Source organism: Sminthopsis crassicaudata, chromosome 4 (genome assembly GCF_048593235.1).
Source record: "Sminthopsis crassicaudata isolate SCR6 chromosome 4, ASM4859323v1, whole genome shotgun sequence".
Classification (NCBI taxonomy): domain Eukaryota; kingdom Metazoa; phylum Chordata; class Mammalia; order Dasyuromorphia; family Dasyuridae; genus Sminthopsis; species Sminthopsis crassicaudata.
The window spans coordinates 440,192,934-440,203,364 of record NC_133620.1 but is presented as its reverse complement, the minus strand read 5'-3'; positions in this window follow the sequence as shown (position 1 = coordinate 440,203,364).

Genomic DNA, 10,431 nt, shown 5'->3' with positions numbered 1-10,431 from the left:
ACCCCATGCCCATAAAATCAGCCCCAGAAATTGGAGAAAAAAATAAAATGAAAACCAGTTGAGGCTAAAAAAAAGTTGGATCAATACAAAATTGAGTGAGTTATACTTCTAATTTCTGTAACCATCATTAAATTTTAATGGGAATTTGTGTCTTAGATGGAATGCTAAGTATGGGGTGTATACTGTTTTATCCAAAGGAGAGGAGGGAATACAATACTGCACGGATGAGCAAACAGATCTATAATTTTTGCAGATAGAAGAACATTTCAGAAGGCTGAAACATTTCCTGAACTTATGTGCAAGGCTAATTCAAAATATAAAGGTCAAAACAGTATTAAGGAGTGAGATGAGTGTATTCTTGGTGCAGCCAGGCAAGTCAGTTCATCTTCTTTAGAAAGCCAAGATCCAGCTGTCAAGCCATGGCCAAACCCAGGGTGGGTCCAGTGAGCTTCTTCACAATCACAGGTCCAAGCTCTCTCTCTTCTTCATGTCTGAGCAAATATCAGTGGAGGTGACCACCTCCAGACACCACATACAGGGGCAGTAGCCAGAAACCGCGAGGGCCACAGCCTGTCTGATCTCGTCCTACTATAAAACAGGGCAGGAAATGGGAGAATGTGTTCCAATCTAAGTCAACAATAACTTATTGTGTGGCTTTAAGTCACATAGATATTTTTATTTATTTCTCCATTCAGAAAATCACAACCCTATTCAACTCCTTCCTATTTCACACAGGATTATAAAAATAAGGGGTATGCAACATCTCCAGTTTTTCTCTTTCTGTCTCAGGACAAATTTTAGAAGCATTCTGGAGACAGGTGAAGGAATTAAGCTAATAAATTAATTATAGGTTTTGTCTCAGAAACTGGATAGGATACTGAATATTTTGGCCTTGATTATATTTAATTTTTATTTTCACTTTCCTCCCATCACCACCACTTCTATAAGTTTAAACTTCAAAGGTGAAATGGTAGAAAGAACAAGAGACATGGAATCACATGATCTGACTTTCAATCCCAGTTCTGTCTCTAAATTTTGGATAAATGGGCCTCCATTTCCTTCTCTGTAATGTTAAGGTCACAAGATAACTTCCTAAGTACCAATTTCAGTTATTTTCACACTAACAGGAATATTTGATAAAGAAGTGGCCAAACAATCTGTTGACAACCAATCCATTGAACAGAATGGTCAAGAAAAGGTATTGATTAATGGTGGAAAGGCCACTACTATTCTGGAACCCAGGGACAATGGGAATACTTAGGCTTGCTCTACCCAACCCTGCACAGTGTTCAATAATGATAAAACATTTATTAAGTGCCTTCTGTGTGTAAGAGCAGAGGTTTTCTGGGTTTATGTGCTAGGCAGTGGGGGATATAAGGACAAAAATGACTGTTCCTGACCTCAAACTGCCAAGGATTCTGGAAACTTGTGACTACTAGGGCATACAGGAGATGTTGGATCTTCTCTCCTTTGAATCTCCTACAACGCACCTATAAGCATATATATATATATTTCCTTCTGATAAGTTTCTATGCCCTGGACTTCTGCTTTGCTGTGAGTTGATGAGACTGTGAGCTCCTTAAAAATAGGAATCATATTTCTTTTCTATTTCCTACGACGATTAAGCAATGTTAGAAACAAGGCAGATACTCCATGAAGAGTATCTGTGAAAGTATCTCCAACATACCAAAAAATATTTGGTATCTGGGCCACATTTTTTTTTTTTTTGAAGAACTTAAAAAAATATTTTACAAAAATCACATTAATCTATCAAAATTTTCTAATTATTACTATTAATTGACACTAATACTGTGTAGGTGCTTGACTTCCAAAGTAATTTCATGTTATGCTGTTTATTTTTCAAACGTGCCTTCTTGATGTCCCTAGCAGCAGGTATAGACGGGGGACAAATTTAGCAAGAAGTGATTAAATGACTAATGTTGCCTCAGGTGACAAAATGGGTGATGGGAAGACATTACTCTTTCTACCAAGATAACTCAGAACCTCGGAGCTATAAGGAACTTTCCAGGTTATCCAATCTGACCTGCCAGAGAATAAGAATACCTTCTATCACTTTCAACTCTGGCTGAGTCCCGTTATCAACCCTTTCCCCTAGCTTTTTACTTCTCTTTTCTGTTCTTCATTCTTTTGGCTACACAAAGGCAGATGGAGTAGAAAGTACACTGTATTTTTGCATCTGAGGAAGGGGATTCAAATCTCTGTCTACTTGGGTGACATTAACATAAAAGACACTTCATCTCTCTGGGCCTTAGTTTCTCATCTGTAACAGAAAAAATTTAGAGTAAATGATGTCTAAGGTCCCTTCAGTTACTAAATCCTAAGATTCTAATGAAACAGGATGAGAGGATTGTCCCACTCCTGCCTTCCCTCATTCTTTTAATCATTTCATATCAAGGATAGTTTCCAGCCTTACAATCCTCATTGTTCTCTCATAGAGGGGCTCAAGCTTTTCAATGTACCTTAAAAAAAATGGTACTTTCAGCTAATTATTAGGTTTGTAGGTAAAGTATAGAAGGCCTGTCCTTTCTACATGTCATGTTACTATTAAAGGACTCTTAACTATTTGGCAGCCATATCACATTGTTGACTCTTACTGATCTTGCAGTTCACTACAAAGCCTAAATTTTTTTAACCTGTTAAAGTTATACCCTACAAATTCTTATACGTATACTTTTCTATGTTTAGTTTACTGACTCCAAGAGTAGTACTTTAGATTTATCCCAATCATAGTTCATAGTTTTGGAGCTAGCTTTTCAATCTAACCTGAAGAAAAGTTTTTAGATCCCAATTCTGCCATTAAATATATTTGTTATCCATCCCAGTTTTAGATCACTTGAATATTGGGCAAGTACTCCTATGCCTTCCTCTAAGTCAGTGAATTTAAAAATACTGAATGTAATTGAGGTTAAGACAGATCCCTGGAGTATTCCACTAGAAACTTCCCTCAAGATTGACATCAATCCATTAATCATTTATTCCTTGGGTCAACTGGACCAGTTAAGAATCTTTCCAACTATACTACCATCTGTCTTCTTTACAAGGAAATCATGAAATGCTCTGTCAAATGTCTTGATGTAATCCAAGCATATATATCTATGACATCCTTCTCAATGATTACTCCAATAATTTATTTTTTAAAAAAGGGAATAAAATTCATCTGCTAACCTATGTTTATACCAACGATTTTTAAAATTTAGAAATGGAGATCCAAGCCCAACATGGTGAAATAATTTCTTCAAGACCACAGAAAGATAAAATTTGAGAATAAATTCTAATTTCTTATGCATTCATCTTAAGTCAATAGTGAACAAAGGACATCCTAGATCTAGCTCAAATAAGTGGATTTTATATTTACAAGTTCCCTAATGAGTCCATTTAAAGGGGACAACAATGTGACTCCCCAGGCCTCAAATATCCTGAAGAATCTTGAATCTGAACGATGTATGCAGGGTGATGCCCAAGTGCTCATCTGTTTACTGGCAAATATCTGTCTCAATGAGATGGCTAGTGCCAAGAAGAAAATTCTCTAATGTGACTATTGAGATGTTGTTTGAAAGGACAGAACTAAAGCAGAAAAGAACAGGTTATAAGATGTGTTAAGGATTTCGTTCCTACCTTGTGATTTCACTGATATAGAGAACTCCTGGGAAGTGAACTCCTTTTAGTAATGCTGATCTCTAACTGTTCCTCAATTTACAATCTTGGAGGCAGGACGTAGCCAGGATCATAGACTTAGCATGTCAGAGGCAAGGCTTAAAACCAGGTCTTGCAGGCTTAGAGGCCAGCTCTTTATTCCTTATGCCACACTGTCCTATACTCATTGGTGGCTATTATATAAAGCTCTGCTATCTATTTTCCTAGTTCTACTACAAATGTGTAAATTAGTATATTAAAATTTCCAACTGTGTTTTAACCCCTTTAAATGACAGAGATAATCCTCCAGGCAATAAGTGAAGCTGCAGCTGTCAGATGTCTCCTAGCAGACTGCCCTCCATCACACCTCCTCTTTCACTAATCTGTGACCCTTGCTTGGATGCTTCCATAGTGCCCATAAACACTCTCAAAAAGCCTTCATCTGCCCTGTCCATCCCAAATAGCTATGGTCCCACTTTTCTCCTCCCTTTTGTGCCTAAACTCCTTGGGAACAAATGCCTATGTACAACAGGTGCTTCCATGTCTTTCCTTTCCTCTTCTTAATTTTTTGTGGTCTGCCTTCTGACCTTCTTAGTCAATCAAAGTTGCTTCCTCCCAAGTTACTAATAATTTACTAATAATCTGTCAGTTCCATTGGCCTTTTGGGAATATTCGTCCTTTTTTATTTTCCTGTAGCCTTTGGCTAGTCTTAATTACACGGCTCTCTCCTGGTTCTCATCTACTTTCAGAGCGTGTCTTATAAATGCTCCTTTCTCTCCTCTGACAGGGTTGCTCCATCCTGGAGCAAGTCCTCATCACCTCATCCAAGGACACAGCAATCATCTGCTAATGGGTCTGCCTGCTTCAAGCCTCTCCCCACTCCAGTCCATCTTCCATTCACCTGTTACTATGCTTCCTAAGGGCATTCTAACCATATCCCCTCATCTGTCCCCATTCCACCATATCCAGTGGCTCCTTACTGTCTGTAGATCAAAGATAAAATCCTGTTTGGCTTTTAAAGTCCTTCTTAACCTGACCTTACTACTGTTCCAGTCTTTTCATACCTTACTCCCCTTCTTTTTACTCTTCAGTGACACTAGCCTCTTTGCTGTTCCTTTCCTAAGATATCTCACATCCTAATTCCAGGCATGGAATTCCTGGCTGTCCCCAGAATGCTCTCCCTTCTTGTCTCTGCCTTCTAAATTCCTTGGTTTTATTCAAACCTCAGCCTTTCCTAGTCCTCCTTAATCTTAGTATCTCCCATCTGAGATTATCCCCAATTTATCCCATATGTATCTTGCTTGTACATACTTGTTTGTTTGGTGTTTTCCCAATAAGACTGCGAGCACCTTGAGAGCAGGGACTCATTTGTCCTTGTTTTATATCCCCAGCATTTATCACAATGCCTTAGACACAGTAGATTTTATAAATGCTAGCTGACTTGACTTATTCTACTCTTTAGATCTTTGGATACTTTTTTAAAACAATAAATCTGTAACTGCCTGCTATCAGTGTCTGGAAATAACTGACAAATCCAACCAAATTTTTTTCTGTCCTACTTATTACAAAATAAGGGTAATTTCTACTTTAAGGGTGATCCTTCTTTTAAATTACTCACCCAAACCCCTGGGGTCACGAAACAGCAGTGCTCATCCTGGAGATGAGAGCAGATCTTTTTTTCCTCAAAAGATGCTCATACCTAGCAGAGAAAGATGAGAAAGAAACCCATGAGTGGAAACTGAAACTATTCATAGCACCATTTGGTCAATAAACATTATCAAAGAAAGACAAATCACATTTATTTTGGAACAGCAACTGAAGAGGAAGCTCCCCCATTTGTCCCTCTCCATTATCAGTGAGTTGATATCTACTCTGTAGATTAACCAAGTCCCTTGTCACTTATCCTTCCCATCATTGTCCTCGCTGGGGTGTTTTCAGTGACTGAGAGAAGCCTTCACTCTAGGAGTAGAGAAAGCCTTTAACACTTGGTTCACAGTCTTCCACTCAGTCCTATCACACCATAGTGGATGCTCAATGAATACTTGTTAAAAAAGATAAAGTAAGACTCAAGCTCCTTCAATGATACCTGTTGATAGTCCTAACATCTTGATTTTATAGTTTCTTAACTTTACTTCAGTTACCAGCTGCCTATTTCACTGCCATCTCCAAGATCCTGACTCTGACAGTCATTTTTCAATTGACAATTTGCTGTTTTTTCCTTTCTCTCATTCTCATGCTCCCACTGCAGCTGCTATTTTCTTCTGGCTAATACTGAATCCTACTTTCTCTCTCTTACTCCTAGGTACACAGCTTCTCTTCATCTCAGGGCTTCCCTTTTCCTCCACTTGGACACCCTTTCTTCAGCCCCCTTCTCATCGTCTTTCACATTCATACTTCTGTGTACAAGAGTTGACATGTATTCCCCTCACTCTCTTATCACCCTCTCTACTCAACCTCTTGCAATTTTTTAGTTCTGGTTCAAAAATATCTCTACCTGTCCAATCAACCATATTAAAAACTTCAAGTTTATATTTTAATCATGGGTAGAAAGAAACATCTATGAATTATCTATGTCTCCTCCAGCAACTTTTCCGGAGGGAGGAGAAAAAAACTTATATAAATACACTGAATCTCTTATATAGCCTATTAGCACAACTCACAAATTAGGTATTAATATCTAGTGGACTGAAACCTCTTCAATGTAGACTTCTGCATATAATAAGTGCTTAAAATTTATTAAATTCTGTAGGAATTGTGGGACATCACATCTGTCCAGCAAGAATGGACTGAAATGGTCCTCTTTGGGTCTTTATCTCAAGTATATGACTAAGGCTTAGCATAATACTCTCCAGAAGGGTAATGATTTATACAAAACAGGTATTCTAGTTTAATTTATCTGACTGGCAAAACCATTCAAGACAAACTTCTAAAAAAAAAAAAAAAAAAAAAAATATATATATATATATATATTCAGTCAGAAAAGCCCATCTCCATATATATATATGGAGATGGGCTTTTCTGACTGAATTCCTACAAAATTCTAGAGATATTTCACTTTGGAGACTGACTTTTGAGGACTTCTAAAAGGTATTCATTTGACTTTGTCAAAAAAACTCTCAACAACTCTGGTTCTCTAGTAACTTTAGCCATACTTATCCATGCTAATAAAGAATAAGTAGAACCTAAAATATTTTTCTTTTAAATTAAAGTTTTTTATCTACAAAACAAATACAAGGGTAATTTCTCCAAGACTGACCCTTGTAAAACCTTTTGTTCAAAATTTTCCCCTCCTGCCCTTCCCTCCCTCCCCTAGCTGGCAGGTAGTCCAATACATATTAAATATATTAAAGTATATGTTAAATCCAATATATGTATACATATTTATGCAGTTATCTTGCTGTACAAGAAAAATCAGATCAAGAAGGAAGAAAAAGAAAAACTGAGAAACAAAACAAAATGCAAGCAAATAACAACAGAGAGTGAGAATGCTATGTTGTATTCCACACACTGTTCAAATGGTTCTCTCTCTGGGCATAAATGGCTCTCAATGAACATGTGGAAATGAGAACCTAAAATCTTTCACCCTTTCTTCAACAATAACTGGGAACTATTTTTAAAAGTCCTGGCAGGTTGATGTGCTGGCAACAAGTCTCATTTGAGTTGACATATTTAAGTACTTACTATATAGAAAGGCTATGTTAGTATTAGAGGAGCTTTAAAAAAAAAAGTCAATGAGGCAGAGTACCTACTCTCAAGGAGCGTAAGCTCTAATGGTGCATAAATCCAGTTTAGTTAGAACATAAACTAAAATAAAAGTAAATAAGAATTCTAAATAACTTGCTATGATTGAATTCAAAGAAGGAAGAAATATTGTCTCAATAGAGGTTTTAGGGAAGATTTCATTAAAGATAACATAATTAAGGATACCTAACAGGTAGAGATGAGGGTAGAACAAGCATTAGTAAAGACAAAGAGTTAGGGAAATGCAAACCATGTTCACTGATTGGAGTATGCATATACCTTCAAGTATAGGGGAGAGAATAATTTAAGTTAGAGCTACAAACAGATTCTGGAAGGGCTGAGATTCCAGGTTGAAGAGTTTGGACATTTATTGTACGGCATTTTAAATCACCAGGTGATCTGCTGACAAAACAGTGAAATCAGAAAGACAAATAGATTTTTCTTTGGGAGAGAGGGGTGGGTGAGAATAGAGAAGGGCTGGGAAAAGTGAAGCAACTTGGTTTTAGAAGTGCTAAATTTGAAGGTGCTAGCAGACTAGCAGACACATATTATGGGCAGGCAGAGAGGAGGGTCTACAGTTCTGAAACAAGATTAGGAAGTCAGAAAGTTGGATGGAGGCCCACATGCACACCTCAACCTATGAGAGTGAATGAGAAGACTAAAGGGAAGAGTGATCAATGGCAGAATCATGGGGAACATCCAACTGGGGGAACATGGAGCCGGCAGCAGTTTTAGAGCCAGAGAAGAACCAGAAGTTTATGGTATCTCTGAAGCCAAAAACTATCTGGGAGATCATGTCCAGGAGTGTCAAATGATAGGGATATCAAGGAAGATGAGGACTGGAATTATGATAAGGCTCCTTACCTCAAGAAGCTTATACTCTCATAGAAGCGTAGGACAGGAACACAAACCAATTTGGAATTTGTATGAGAGACTAGACTTGCTCTTTTGGCTCAAGAAGACAATTCTGGAACCAATAGGTGGGACTTACAGGTGAGAAAATTTTAGTGAAGTAAAACTCAAAACAAAACGACAACAAAATTTCTTCTAGAAATGAGTCAGAAATATCTAAATCTAGAGTGGGCTTCCTGCTGAGATGAAGAAATGGGATCCATCACTGGACTATTTTCAAATGGAAGGTGAGAAATGTTGCCTGTGGATAGTGGTGGGTTTGGGATCCTATAATTTTTATAATTGAAAAGTGCATAGGAGAAGAAAGTACAGTGGGTCAGGTGAAGAAGAAATAACTGCTGGTCTGCAGCAATACCAAGATTTCATGGAGGCGGTAGTATTAGAGCTAGGCAGGATTCCAACAAGCTGAAACTGGGTGAGGAGAAGGGGAGGATGTTCTAGGCACAGGGCACAGCACAGTTGAGCCCGGAGAGTGTCAGATATGGAATGTATTCAGGATACAATAAGCAGTACAGTTTGGCTTGAGCACAGGCTATCTGAAGTGAGGTTTCCTACAGCTAGAAAGGTAACCAGATCATTCAGAGCCTCCAATACCATGATGTAGAACTCTGCCTTTGTACAAGAAGCAATAAGGAAGCTCTTGGTGATTTCTGAAGATGGAATAACTTGGTCATACCCACAGTTTAGAAAGATTGACTATAGGACGAATTAAAGGGGCTACAGTCTGTGGGCAGAAATGTCAGTACGAAGTCTCTGTAAAAGTCTAGGGAAAAAAAGAAACTAGAGCGGTGATTGAGAGGATGTGACTCTATTGGAATGGTGGAATTCAAAGGATTTGGCAACTAATGGAATCTGTGGGATGACAGGGTAAAGGAAGGGCTTTTGCCTAAAAGAACTGTGGTATGACAGATGTGAAAATGCTGAAAATGAGGAATGTGGATCAATTGGAAATAAAAGCCTGGAGCTTAGGGTCATCATTTCATATTTGGAAGTTTCACATTTAGGACAACTGCTGAAATCAGAGGATTGTTTAATGAAAGAAGGTGCAGTTAGCCATATCAAATGCTGCAGAGAAGTCAGAGGGGATGGAGACTGAGAGAAAGCCATTTAATCGGGTTATTGGAGGAGGGGGTTGTCTCTGGCAACCTTTGAGAGAACAGTTTCAGTAGCATGATAGGGATGGGAGCCAGACTGCAAGGGATTGAAGGGAGCGTGGGTGAGGAACATGTGGAGCCATGCCCAGATCTTGCAGGTTTGGGAAATGAGAATGGTAACTAAGCCTCAGATTTCCTTAGGGACCCAATTCTTTAGGGTTCTAATCTCTCGAATCATGGGAGTCCTATAGCTAGTGATATTCCACCAAATTTTGCCCAACACCCTGTTCGATTAGATGGCCAATCCACTAGGAACAATTCTCATATATCTGACCAAATTCAAAACCAAGAAAATCAATATAATTTACATGATTTCCATGTTAACATCCAACAATCTCTCACCAGATTATCTGCTCAAATAATCCAGTCATCATCAACCCATCATGCTGAACTATTTCCAGTAAAAGGCACAGCCACATTGTCTAGAACATGGTATAGGAATTCAGATGTCAGGATTTCATTCCTAGCCCATTCTGAACTTCTGATGTGCCAACTTCTCAAATGGCTTTCCTCTCTCTGAGAGCACCAGTTGAGGGAGCCAATCTCTCAACACTTACATAAAAATACCAGGGAAGAAAACTAGCATAATAGGTATAGAAAACCTTGTATTAGATGAAATTAGATGAAATAAATGTTCTGTGCTCATTGGGGCAGGGGGAAAAGAAGAAGGAAAAGCTGCATATGCTTTATGAGAAAATAGACATTATTACTAAAATTCTAGAGTCCCAAAGAAAAAATTCTAACTATCATGGTTTAGGATATCATTTTACAAAGTAAATTATACTACTACATTTACTTCACATCTAAATGCAATTATACAACCCCAATCTGTTCTCCCTCCTAGAACCTACGTATCCCTCTATCAACGCACGAAAGCTACAATTCTTTTAATGCTGGAAGTGAGTCAAAGAGTCTGGGTTCAAATCCAGCTTTTGTCTCATATTAGATATGTGAATTTAGGCAAGTTACT